Genomic DNA, 14321 nt, shown 5'->3' on the forward strand with positions numbered 1-14321 from the left:
ATATATTTATATTTATTGTTACATAGATGTAAAACAGTGAAACAAAAGTTGATCAGTTAAGCTTGAATGTTATCATTTTGGTGGGTGATACATTTTAGTTTGAATGTGACAAAATCATGTTTCTAGGCTATCTAGTGTATGGAATTTGAAAAACTTCATAGCATTTTACACTAGCATAAAGAAATAAGGTGTATTCTATGCAAAGAAAACAGGGAAAGGACAGTCTGTTACACTACACATAGGGATTGCTATTTGATTTGGAATATTGTATATTATGGGGACAAAAATAATGCTAAAGGTTTTAAATCATTGCACATGACTATTTTACTGTTTTATAATATTAAACAGGATTAAATAGTGCCAACATTACGCAGTGCTGTACATTTAATTGGGATTGCAATGACAGACTGATACAGACCGTGGAGAAGTAGAGGACCCTAAGAGCTTACAATCTAAGAGGTGGAGGAATAACAGACAATAAGAGGGGAGATATTTATGCATATATATCTGCAGGAGGCAGACATGCCACAACATGCTGCAAGCAAGAGTCGGGGGTTCTCTTTATTGGCTTCCATTTCACCTTAGAATTTAAATTCAAGCTCCTGTGCTTTGCCTTCAAATCCCTCCACAGTCCCACTAACCTTTTTGACCTGGTGGATAAAATACCCCCCTAACCGCTCTCTCCGCTCCTCCAATGACCTACAACTGACTTCCCCCACTCATAACCTCATCAGACGCACGGCTCCAAGGCGGATGAGGAGGACCATTCCAGAGAGTCCGGACAGCTCTAGAAAAGTCTTGGAGCCGTATGTGTGATGAGGTTATGAGTGAGGAAGTCAGTGCTAGGTCATTGGAGGAGCAAAGATAATGTCTAAAGTGTGGACTGTCCATTACTACAGGGAGATACCTGAAGTCAGTCTAATCACGCAGACACACACAGGAAAACTGGCCAATAACAGATTAAAAAGAGAGGGGGTGACTGAAAGTTTTTATATGTCATCTAAGCACATACAAAAATAAAACGTCTGTCAACTGCTGCCCCTGCTCTCTGGAAACGCTCAAATTTATTACAGTGATAAAGAGAAGCAGAGTTGATTGGTAGATTGCAGACAGTTCTGTGACTTCTGTAAACTATGAATGTGAAAAGCCCCATCAGTGATTCTTTGATTGAGCAATTAAAAGATGTTATATAGAAGATAAATCTGCTGACATTAAAGGGTATAGAAGATCAATGGATGGAGGATTCCCTTCTGCGAATCCTTTATGAAGCTCACACACCTTTCTGAGATACAAAGGTATTTGGGAGGGTAAGTGTATTTCCTATTGAATGTAGAGGGCAGTGCACTAGAGTGAAACACAAGAAGTGCAGATTGTTCACGTTGCTTTTGAGTCACACTGAGTGCTTTGTGGTAATAGGCTTGAATTAATAAAGCTCACCAAGGCTGGGGAGAATACACTTTCATCAGTGAAGCTGGGTGATCCAGCAAACCTGGCATGAATTTCATAAAAGCAATTCACTATTTTTTATCAAATGTTTTTATCCTGGATCAGATCAATTCCAGGTTTGCTGCATCACTCAGGTTAACTGATGTAAGTGTATCATCTCTAGCCTTCGTGACCTTTAATAAATCACACCCAATCATTTCTTTTTTTGCATTTGCTGCACAAGTTTATTATTACTTATAGTAGTTTATGAACTTTGATTTGCAGCAAACTCCAGGTAACAAGCAAGCATGAACATCATTCTGTGATTGTATCTCAGTGAATACAAGTTTAGATCTATATACAACTGTGCAGCTCAAAGTTCTCAGATACAGCTCATGGTGGTATCTCCCCAAATCAGATATTTTGATGCCAGCTGTTTATAATGTTTTCTTTCTTTTGGATGATGTATGGCAGGTGCTGGTAGACACACCATGCTGACTGGCTTTCATATAGGACACATGCATTGCAAGCTAAATGTGCAGAACATTTTAAGCATTGGCTTTTTTTTGTACATTGTTTATAACTGAATCCTAATATGTCTATTCAAACACAATGAGATTTGTGTACAGTCATAGATGGGCAAACCGGCTCACCGAGAGCAATGACAGGGCCTGTGTTGTCCTTGAACTACAAACATGAAACTGATACCCATTTCAGTCCTGACATACAATGATGGATGGAAAAAGCTTCATTTCATTTTGTTCACAGGAAATGGAACAATCAATACTGGATCACGCAGAATTTTATAACATGTTGGAAACAATTAAATGCAATACAAGGAATACAAACTGTTGGTCATTGCTTGCTACCTTAAAACCTAGAAGTTTGGGCTTTCTCAAGGGATAGAACTCAAATCTTGCTTTTTCTTGCTTTGTTTTACAAAGGCATACGTAAGCTGTACCTGTTATATTCTGGTTGGATGATCTCCATTTTGATCTACCAACAACTTAACCCTGGGAGTTATGTAGGAATTATGGATGAAAGTAATTACAGGCATGGTCCAAAGTTAAAGGTTGTCATTTTCTAATGTACAGATCACAAATGACAGCTAAGCATGGTAGCTCAGCGGTTAGCACTCTGGCTTTTGCAGCGCTGGATCCCAGGTTTGAATCTCGGCCAGTACTCTATGGAGTTTGCAGGTTCTCCCTTTGTTTGTGTGGGTTTCTTCCGGGTACTCTGGTTTCCCCCCACATCCGAAAAACATGCAGATAGGTTAATTGGCTTCCCCCCAAAATTGACCTTAGACTGTATTAATGTTATATGGCTGAGGTAGGGACATTAGATTGTGAGCTCCTCAATCAAAGGGACAGCTAGTGACATGACTATGGACTTTGTACAGCGCTGTGTAAAATGTTGGCACTATGTAAATACTATATATTAATATATTTTGCCTGGTTGTTCTTACAATACAAACTTACTTCTAGGTTTTTTATACATATAAATACATATATATAGGAATCTTGTATTGGTGGAGGGCTGGTGGGCCACAGGTAGGAAGCAGTCAGAACTGAATGGCCGTGGCCTAACTCCCAGTTTACAGTAATGGAGAATGCAGAGATATGTAGCTATGATCCATTAGTTTATCCTCTAATAGAATATTCACAGCTTGAACAGTTTCCTCCTCTAGAAAAGTAACAATGAAAGGACTGACATTGGCTGGAGAGGATACACTTTCATTAGTGAAGCTGGGTGATCCAGCAAATGGTCCTGTCCAGGATTCAAAACATTTGCTCGCAAATAGCAAATGACTTTGAAGAAATCTATTCCAGGTTTGCTGGATCACCCAACTTCACTGATTAAACTGTATCTTCTCAAGCCTTGGAGAGCTTTAATAAATCAGGCCCACTAAAATAGCGCTCCACAATAATGATACAGTGGGTCTGATTCATTAAAGCTCTCCAAAGCTGGAGAGAATACACTTTCATCAGTGAAGCTGGGTGTTCCAGCAAACCTGCAATAGATCTGGTCCAGGATTCAAAACATTTGCTAGCAAATAGCAAATGACTTTCAATAAATCCATTCCAGGTTTGCTGTATCACCCAGCTTCACTGGTGAAAGTGTATCCTCTCCAGTCTTGGAGAGCTTTAATAAATCAAGCCTACTATATTTATATGCACACTGGGGAAGACCATGTCACTTCTTTACTGGGCAGCACCGTGGCTCAGGGGTTAGCACTCCGGCCTTTTCAGCGCTAGGTCCCAGGTTCGATTCCCAGCCAGGACATTATCTGCATGGAGTTTGCAGGTTCTCCCTTTGTATTCTGCAGAACTACGAGGAGAAAGCAAAATTAGGTTCAACCTATCACCAGGCAGCATCTTTCCTTTAGACAGCCAAACATTAGATTTTTGGTAGAAAACTAGAAAAATGTTAAGTATAACTTCCAGGGGGAGTCATAAAAAAATTTCAACAAAATCAATTAACTTTCTTTCACCTTATGATTTACTGGCTACTTACAATGTTAATAAATAGCAACTAAGTAGCATTTGTCAGAGAAAAAGTTTATTAGTATATGATTTTAGGTGGCAGTATTATTATGTGTCACATTGATTACATATTTAGCGGCATTGTATTACAAAGCATTCCCCTTTTTGGCTCGGATTGGTACACAGTAATGTAATGGTTATGGATACATACAATGAATAGGATGCAATATAATTGCAGATGTTTCCTTGTCAAATAAGCGGCTTTAAAAGATGAAGCGATCAATCCTGCTGGTCTGGATCTGGTCTAGGATTGAAAACATTTGCTAACAAATAGCAAATTACTTTTAGGAAATTTATTCCAGGTTTGCTGGATCACCCAGGTTGACCAATTAAACTGTATGCTTTATGAAATCAGACCTATTATAAACTACAGACAAAGCAACAGGTTAAAGAATTCTAAAAGCTGTCTCCAGAAAGTCAGACAGAGGGCGAAGGACAAGCTGCGAGTACTGTGGTCTTCTTGTTCTACGTGTCTCTGTGTGGAGGTGACCATCTTGGTAGATGGAGGGCTTTGCTTCGTCATGTTAGAGCCTCCCACAAGTGTAATTGTAGTGACAACATCAAATTTCACACCTAATTAGAAATGTGCCTTAAATATCACACTGCAGACATCAGGCTGTTGGCACATGAGTGCCTAGGCACACTCACATACCAGGAAGTGAACGGCTATTTTTCAGGAAAAATTTAGGGGCACTTTTTAAGGGTACTGCTAGGGCAGAATTTACATTTGCAAATGGTACAGTGGCTCAGTGGTTAGCACTACGGCCTTTGCAGCGCTGGGACCCAGGTTCGAATCTCAGCTAGGGCTCTCTCTGCTTGGAATTTGCAGGTTCTCCCTGTGTCTGTGTGAGTTTACTTCCACATCTCAAAAACATGCAGTTAGGTTAGTTAGATTCCCCCAAATTAACCTTAGGCTGTATTAATGACTATAATAGGGACATTAGATTGTGAGCTCCTTTTGAGTGACATGACTATGGATTTTGTACAGCTCTGCGTAATATGTCGGCACTATATAAATACTGTGTAATAATATTAATTTTATTACAGCAAACCTTTTTATTGTTTATTTCACAAATAGTCATTGCTAATGGTAAATAAGCCAATGACCCTGAACAAGTCCAGCCTTCATTGGCTAGATGCTTGGTCCAGGTCACAATATTTAGTAAAGCAAGGAAGAAGATGACAGTCCTATAGTCTGTACCTGGTGCCAAATGCACACATAAATAATAAATAAATATACTTTTATTGTTTTACCAAGGGATTTGCAAATCTAGTCATTCAGTGTCGTGTTTTATACAAATCTTCCCAACTGCACAATTAGGTGGGTGACAATTGTATTTTCAAATTTCATCAACACAGCTTCCGGGGTCACTTCACGATTAATCCACATCATCCAAATAGCAATTATGCAGAAAAATACAGTAAGGCATCTTGTAAATCAATCTTAACCGAACAACAAAACCTTTAGCAGATACAACTGTAAACATATGTGTATTTAAATTGACACCTCCTATAATTCTACCCTCAATGTTTCCCTAAAATATTTCTGGGTTCAGAATATTTCAAAAAAGTCTGTTTATGCTTTATGTATTATTTTTCACTAACCCGCTGTAGAGTTGTCTGGTATAATTAACTTGCATTCGATAGAAATAAAAATCACAATTGTTTGCATATTTTTTCAGCCGATAGATTCTCCATTGCTGTAAATCACCAATGATAAGGGTGACAATAGAAGACACATCTGACATTATACTGTGCTAAGAAATGACTGTGTTTGTACAATAATAATTAAACAATTCAAAACAAAGATTTACATAAATGCCATTTAGTAGCCAGGGATCCAGAGGTGACACAGCTGATCTATCACTCTGACATGCATTAACAAATATTTTTTTCTGCATATGACCCTACTAGGCAGATTTCCCCATATTTCCTGCCTGTTGTTACATTTGAATGAAAAGCAGCTAAGACTCCATTGGGAGGAGAAAATCCCCACCAAGCCATGTGACAGAGCTTGGGCCTGCACTTGACTGGTAGTAAAAAGTACAGCGTTATACAGATTTTTACAAACTGACTATCCCCTCAGTATGGCTGACTTTCTGTCATTAAAGAGTAACTAAACTCAAAAGTCCCCCAAAACAACTCTACCTTCTTCAGTGTCACCCACCTTATACTCCCCTGCTGCCAGCACCAGCTCTGCTAAGGCATCACCTCCTCCGCTCACTTCCTGGTCTAGGTCATGTGACTGCCAGTCAGCAGCTCCACTACCTCCTAAAACTAGAGTGTTTCACAGACGCGCTCCCCCTGCTGGTGGAGATGTGAACAGCACCAACCTCTAGTCTCCAGGACCTCCCTTTGGTGTTAGGATAAGATGCAGCAGGTCACATGGCTCCATCTATCACATGACTTGTCCTTAAAAGGAAGTGCACGGGGCCGCAACCTGGCAGTTGCCCGCAGCACAACACCCTCACCTCCAGAGGCTCTGGTGAAGACCGGGCAGCTGCTCAGACTCTGCGCCCTCTGCATGTCTCCGAGCTGGTGACACAGAGGGTCCAACAGCCTGCCTTGCAGCACCATGACACTTTGTTATTATTATTATTAATAATAATAAACAGGATTTATATAGCGCCAACATATTACGCAGCGCTGTACATTAAATAGGGATTGCAAATGACAGACAGATACAGACAGTGATATAGGAGGAGAGGACCCTGCCCCGAACAGCTTACAATATAGTAGGTGGGGGACACTTCCTTTACATAAAACACTAGATAGCATAGAAGAACATCCTAACAGATTTAAATGCTAAATCTAAAATCTTAAAAAACATAACTATGCATATCTGTAAAATGAACTTAGTGGTACTCAAAAGCAATTGTATTTAATTAAAACAAACTTGTGGACAGAACAGCAAAATACCACAACCACTCAGAATATATAGTGTGCACATTCTAGGTTTCTGTAGGGGAACGTATATGAGGGTGCTCTGATATGCAAAGGGTTACAGTCCTTCTGATGGCTTTACAATGTAATATTCAGTTTAACAAACAAATTGGGAGGTGCAGGAAGTACACCACAGAAAACTGAAAAAGTTATTTTTTAAATAAACTCAGATTTGTTTTACATTTTATTATGAAAAAAGTTTTTATGACTTGTGGAGGAGTCATTGACAAATACAGACTCAGCTATTTAGAAGATATTGCAGACCATTCATAATTTTCTGAGAATAGCTTGAGTTAGCAAAAGGATATGATTCAGGAAGGAAGATGTGCCTGGTTTGCTAAGAACATAACTTAAATTGTATTCAGTAAAACACAAATGTTATTATCTATGCCTGCTTGTATGTGATCACATCAGCATATTATCAGCAAAAAGCTGCTCTTCTCACCTGCATTCCAGCCATGTCTTCCATCCCTTGTCCAGCTAACAGAATTGAGGACTGACATTTCTGAGCAGCCCAGTTCTTTGTGTGTAATCTATGTTGCACTGTGAGCTGCGGGAATTCCTCACATCTGCTGACACAACCAATTTTATGCCACCACGCCGGCCAACATTCATTCTCCCAGTCACATAGCTTCTGATCGTAACATTCCAACGCAAATTAAGGGGTTTTGGTATTCTGAATGGATCCCAGAGTATATGAATTTATATCAAGAAAATACAAAGACATGAAAGGTACTGTATTATTTCAGCCTGGCAATGAACTGCTATCCACTGCAAAACAAAATCAATCAATCTTTGCAGTGTTAAAACGGGCCATAGAAAGCCCACAGGACAGAAAAGCAAATTGGAATAACATGTTGCCATAAGCAAACAAGAAAACAGGGTACATATCCCAATCCGTGCTGCAAAATGTTCCCATTCCATAAGGATTCTTTGTTTCAAATAAAACAATGTTTACCAGAATGTGCTTAAAAGATGACCATGTTGGTGCTGACAGGTAACATTTTCAAAAAAATGTTAAAAGTTTAAATTTACTTTTAATCAGACATATTGTATAGGGACATAACATAAACAACCCTGTACCTACCAGTTCCTAAGATTTACTTATTAGCTCTCCATTCCAATCCTATACTGGCTAGGTACACTCTCTTTTTACAGTACAGGTAGTCCCCGGGTTACATATGAGATAGTGACTGTAGGTTTGTTCTTAAGTTGAATTTGTATGTAAGTCAGAACAGGTACATTATTTATTAAATGCAATTAGGACAGATGTTTGTCTCAACATTTTATTAGGCAGCATGGTGTCAGTTACTGTATAAAATCCTCACTGTGAGTTAATCACAAAAAAGGAAAAAAAATATCTTTATGGAGCCTAGACATTTATTAACTGCTGGAGCAAGCTGTGCTTCCATATGCAAAATGAAACAACTGCAGTTTGTCTTGGTCATTAAAGAGTTACAAGAGGTTACAGAAAGAGCTCACCAGGTCTGAATGATGCCGCATAGGATAGGCTGGGGCACTGGATTGAAGTACTGAAGTACTGAAGACTGAAGTACTAACTAGACGGACTTGGAATTTACACTTTATCAATTGTTTCCTATGGACAAATATTTCAGCAGCGGAGTACGGAAGGGAAATTAAAACCAGTAAATGGGGAAGAGGTAGGATACGTGAACCTGTCACTTTAACCCCAATGGTTAATTTTAACGTTTTAAAACTTGTATTAATATAACGTTTATTTTGTGCATCAATATTGAACCCCATACACTGCGTCAGTGTACATTTAAATGTATTTTGAAATATTAGTGCGGGAGCACACACATTGCTTTCAAAGCAATCTTATAGATGCGCCACATTTATTATTCCTGTTAGTTAGAGGTGCTTTATGCTTCTGCTTCCTATGGCAGTTGCATGGTCTGTTACACCTGTTTGTGAATCTGCAAACATAATATATAGATGGAGTAGTAGACAGCTCTAATGAAAGATATACAATACTGCAAGGTAAACTCACCATAGGATTTCCTGAATTTGAACAGCAATTGTCAGTTCTGTTACAAGTAAACAGAAGTGGTTCTGTTTACTACCAAGGTAAAAATCCAAGTAGTATTTGAAAAACCCAAATTCTGCTAATATAGTCTGTGGCTCAGTGCAGGAAAGATGCTCGGGGTAACAGATAGCTACCCACACATTGGGTCAGATTTATTAGAGCTCTGCAGAAAATAAACTATCATGGAAGAACACAGGTGATCTGGAAAACCTGGAATAGATTTCATCAAAAGCATTTGCTAATAGTTGGCAAATGTTTTCAGTCCTGGGACAGATAGGTTCCAGGTTTCCTGGATCATCCAAGTTTTCACCAGTCTTGGAGAGCTTTAATAAATCCAGATAATTGCATTGCTGTCAGTAACACATTTTCATGTATTAATAAAAAGGTTCCTGACCCTGCATAGTTTCTTTTTCAGCTTCTCTGCACTCTGCCTTGGTTTGCTCTATGTGGCTATAGTTTGTAATCTTGTTCATGTTACCTAATCCCCAGGGCCACATTTAGAGTCTTCTTTCCAAATGTGTATTGTTTTTCCATAAACTGCAAAATCCCTGCCCCTTTTCAACTGGAACTTTAGCAGACATTTTGGGGAAGCCTATACCCTTGATGACATCTCACCCTGTGTCCAGATTACAGAAAAAAATTACTATAGTGCTTTCCAAAATGGATACAACAGATACCCATATTGTTCATTAACAATGATAAAATACTATAAGACCTCAGAATTTATATATGCCTAATAATTCATAACTTAATCATGGATAAGCTGGCCTTTTTAACTGGGGTAGGATGTAGTGTCACAAGATAGAAGAAATCTGGTCCTATTAAGGGTGACTAGTTGTTTAAACCGATAGACCATATGGTATGCTGTTACTACAAATAAAATCAAACAATAAATGACCGTATTAGATGAAAACTTTCCTAAATGTAAGTTTTGCAGCACACAGGTAATGCAGATCTTAGCTGCATTTGGACTGTATCATGGAGTGATAATTATTAGCTGGATGGCGCCATAGTCACCCTTAAGGCAGAGTTATATATTAAGCTGCATATTGGCAGGAATTACTTGTACACAATGTACCCTGTGCTGTACATGGAAACCTATTGTGAGAAGCTAACAGCAGCTGGAGGGAAATAAGGAAGCAGTGACCGCGTTATCAGCTGGGAGGGGAGGAAATGCTGACCAGCAGCTCAGACTGCAATACAGGCATAGTCAGCAGAACTGCTTGCTAGGGAAATATTACATTATCAGTGCTTTGCAAGGACAGGTCATTTAACAAGTTGTTTATCAAGGCCTCCTAGCCTGAATATAAATAAATTAACTCAGTACAGCTATGTTGAAATCCATGCCGCAGGAACAAATTCTCAGACCAAATTCTGGGAAATCACTGATGTCATAAGAAGAGTGAACAGAGAGAATGTTATACACAGCAGAACTGCAGGTAGAAAGCTAAATTTGTGGAACTAATTGGTATTGGAAAAAAGAGCGAAAACAGAGAAAAACAGTACCAGTAGCGTTGTATCTAGGTGGGTCCAAATATTTGTATTTAGAGAAGGGGAATCCTATGCTCCCATAGACAACCTTGCTTGGGCAGAAATTTCCCAGATTGTTGATCACCTTTGATAAATGTCATATAAACTTAGAAAGAAGTAATCTACCCTTGTATTCCACACACTGTGAAGTTGGTGACAATTGTTCCAATATAGTACAATAGTATCAGACAGAACAGATTTTCCAGCTTGATATTAATTCTTAATTAAAATAGAGTTTTTAATTACTTCCGAAATTCTAGAGTATAAATAATGCATACCATACATACATTATAAATTCTAAACTCATTTATAACATTTCATGCAAAAGAAATAGCAGCACACAACAAAAAATGGAATTGTTATTCACAATAGCAGATTTGAATGAATGAGGATAGGATTGGGCATCTAGATGAAAATAAAATTGACCCTAGCAGCCTTGGTTGATGATAAGTAATCTATGATCCCTACATTTCACAGCACATCCTGCTGCAGCAGAGGGATTATCCTGCTTTCAATGGCCACTGACTGAAGGTAACAGCTGAAATAACAGTCTCATTATGTATGTGAAACAAAGGGACACAGAGAGGTACCGGGCCAATCTATCTGTATTGTGCTCACTTTGATCTGACATTTAAACTCACAAATGTCTCAAATAGTTATTCAGAGAGGATTGATTGGCTAACAAACATACCTGTTCTGCAAGCCATTTCGTGTTCTCTAAACAGTTTGCATTGTTATTCTGAAATTGCTTTTCATTTTCTAGAATATATTATGCTTCTTTAGAGTAAAGAAGAAGCAAAAGTAAAGTAAAAGCTTATATAGAGGCACAAATAATTGTTAGCATTGTGTGTAGGATCAATGCAAAGAACAATTTATAGAACTGCATACTAACCAGACTTCCATAACAAACTCACTACCCCTTGTTTCCAGTGCAAAGAATATTCAACTTATAGAATCAGAATATAATAAATTCATTATAATAGAATTAAACAATAGAAGCAGAATGCACTTTAACTGGCAGGTCCCTTTTACTTTATATTAATTTAGGAGCAGGATTTTTTTCTAAAATAAGGAATTAATATTACTAAATATAACAAGTTAAGGAAGGTCCCATGTATAAACAATGAATAGGTATAGCACCCTAGTGCTCAATGGCCACACAGGGCCCCATGTTTCTTATTGTGAGGTGCTTGGGTCCTTGCTAGTAGACTTTTCCTTGCTTACATAGGTTAAAGACTTGCTCAGTTAAAGAAAATATTTCTTATACTGCTCTCTACTACCAAAGTGATTCTTTTTTACACCTTTAACACTCTTAGGGCTCTATTTTTTAAACAGGGAATTAGACATTCCCTCAAACTTTCTGTGTTTTTTTTAAATATAACCCTAAGTTTCAGTGTTGTCTATTCGCTTTTCTCTTTGTGTAAGCTCTGATTACCATATTCTTGCTGAAAGGAAGGTGGCTGTAATGGGTGCTGACTTGTGAAGGGACCACAAATGCAGAGATCTCTAGCAGTCTCTTTCAATGGGTCTGATATATTAAAGCTCTCCAAAGCTGGAGAGGATACATTTTCATCAGTGAAGCTGTGTGATCCAGCAAACTTGGAATGGATTTCTTTAAAGTCATTGGTGATTTGCTATCAAATGTTTTGAATCCTGGACCAGGTCCATTCTAGATTTGCTGGATCACCCAGCTTCACTGATGAAAGTGTATCCTCTCCAGCCTTGGAGAGCTTTAATAAATCATGGCCAATGTGTCTCTAATCTTTCTCCAATTTCTGACAGTCCCTTTTAGAAAGCCTATAGTATCTACCCATCTGCTATAGCATGCCCTGACTATTTCCTGTAACATTCCAGACACAGAACATTATGTAAAGCCCTTTGGTGATGTTAGGGGTCACACTATTTCAAGTAAGTTGATCACCATGTTTAGATCTACTTGCTTACTAGTTCACTTTCAAAAGTTGGGATGACTGATGATATACAAAGTGACTAATCTACTACACTGTACAACCAAAATTCAAAATACATAAAAAAAATACCCAGCTCTTGCATAAACAGAAAAGAACTATTTAACACAGCTCTAACATTTTCTTAACCAAATGTCCTATTTGCATTTATTTTCAGCTCCAAGTAAAAAGCCACATGCAATAGTCAAAATGCCTCTACAAGTGTACATTAATCTATGACATTACCACAGCAGGGCATAGAAAAGGTTCGTCTAATATTTCCACACCTCTCCATGCCAGTTACCCAATACTAGAATTGAACATTTTTTGTGAGTTGGCATGCCTTGTGTTAAGGCAAGGTATTCAGACAAAAAATTCAGAGACTTTTCGTCAATGCAGTATATTATGTTAGGAGATGAATATGGGGCCAGCAATCCTGTGCTGTGCACCACCGCAGTATCTCTCCCCATGTATTCTGCATCAGCAAGGTAATGGCAGCATCTTCTGCTTCCCTTTAGTCGTGCAGCCTGAAATGTATTTTCTTGGCATCCCCAACACACACTCTGAGACTGTGCACAGCTGAAGGGGATTTCAGGAGCCAATTAGTGCTCCCGTGCTTCCACTGGCTGCTGGGCTTTATAGCCTCTCTGCTCCCAGTCACCAGTGCCTGTTTTAGAGTTTAGCTGGGGTAATCTGTGCTGGAGTGAGTTTCGTCTCATTTACTGTTGCTGAGCTTGCCTGTTTCTGACCCTGAGAGTTGCACCACCTGGACCAACCTTGTGCCTGTGACACCAACTCAGCTTATGTTTTGCCCATGTGCACTTCGGTCTGGTGGATGGATTATCTGTGTATGACCTCTGCTCTGTATTCTTGTCCCTTTTGGAATCTAAGTACTGCTATATCTGTGGGCTTCTGGTCCTTTCCCAGCCCTTCCCCAGACACCACCAAGTCCTGGGGGCAACGGTGTGCTCGGAAACACAACCAGTCTTTCGAGGCTGAGCGGAGGTTTGCTATAGGTGAAGAGTGCCGCGTTAGATTGGGGGACTGGTGTCTGGTGAGTACTGTTGCTGACAGACACTATTGGTGCTTTAAAGTGCCCTTAACCCAGTAAGATGTGATTTCCTCCTAAATGTACAGGATAACAGAAACAATCAATCTAAATAAATACCATACATAATTAAAAGAGGAAATGAGGATCAACTCACTTTGTAAAGATCTACACATGTAAAGGTTTTTGTGGTAGATACAATACAACTTATTCTTAGTGTATAAAACAGACTTCCTTAGAAATCCAATCTTTACCTTCCGTAGCACATCCCTAAAATACTACTATCCAGTAGAACCCCTATTTCAAAGAGGTTCATTCTAAAGAGATGATTTGCTGATTAACAAGGGAGAAACATAAAAATAGCTATTCCACATTCTATTTAAAGAAAAAAGTCTAATGTATGCGTAGGCAACCTGTTACAATCTTTGTTTTATTCATATTGATCATTCACCTTCGATTATGTGAAATGTGATGTTCAAAGATGTAGTAAAATAAAATAACTAGTACAAAAATGTCCGATAGCACAGGAAATACTTATTAATAGAAATATGAGGTAGGTGATGGAAGACAGATTTAAAGAGTCTGGCCTATGTTTTATTCTATTATTCAAACATTTCCATGAATCCAGAGAAAAAAAGACACTTTAACTGACGCATACATAAAGAAAAACGGGCCCAGTTTGAATGGTGAATGAACATCTAAAATATTGGGACAAAGAGATCACAGAGACGTGAAGCAATTATTTAAAAGGCATTGGTTAATCAGTTAAATGAAACCAGTACTGAGACAATATAAAGATTAGATTACAGAGCTTCATTCTTTAAAAAAAATAGTTGACT

At 38.6% G+C, this 14321-nt stretch overlaps 1 protein-coding gene across 12 annotated transcripts in view; it reads right to left on the reverse strand.

Moving 5' to 3' along the window:
- The window catches only part of IQSEC1 (IQ motif and Sec7 domain ArfGEF 1), a 378402-nt gene that overhangs the window by 93297 nt on the left and 270784 nt on the right, over positions 1-14321 (reverse strand). The window lies entirely within an intron of this gene.

Source organism: Pyxicephalus adspersus, chromosome 8, assembly GCF_032062135.1.
Source record: "Pyxicephalus adspersus chromosome 8, UCB_Pads_2.0, whole genome shotgun sequence".
Taxonomy (NCBI): Eukaryota; Metazoa; Chordata; class Amphibia; order Anura; family Pyxicephalidae; genus Pyxicephalus; species Pyxicephalus adspersus.